Source organism: Eleutherodactylus coqui, unplaced genomic scaffold, assembly GCF_035609145.1.
Source record: "Eleutherodactylus coqui strain aEleCoq1 unplaced genomic scaffold, aEleCoq1.hap1 HAP1_SCAFFOLD_138, whole genome shotgun sequence".
Lineage (NCBI taxonomy): Eukaryota > Metazoa > Chordata > Amphibia > Anura > Eleutherodactylidae > Eleutherodactylus > Eleutherodactylus coqui.
Window position 1 is genome coordinate 280,001 of NW_027102256.1, and position 309 is coordinate 280,309.

The following is a 309-nucleotide window of genomic DNA, read 5'->3' on the forward strand; positions in this document are numbered from 1 at the left end:
CCGAAGCGGGGGAAGTCAAAAAAAAAATAAAAAAAAGCAACTCCGCCAAAGAGACGGGTAGCCAAACGGAGGCGAGGGCAGAGGTCGCCTCGCGTAGGGATGTTGGAGGTTTGGCTAAGTGCGGAGCCCGGTGTGTGGTGGAAAGGGGCTGACCCGGCTGGCCGGGGCCGGCGGGAGCTGCGGCTGCCGGGGCTGAGCCGAGTGTCGATGCATGTCGTGAGAACCGGGAAGGGGACAAACCGGTGGCTCCAGGCCGGGTTGGAGTTCCAGGAGGTCGGCCTGACTCTGGAGGTTTTCCCCTTGGCATTT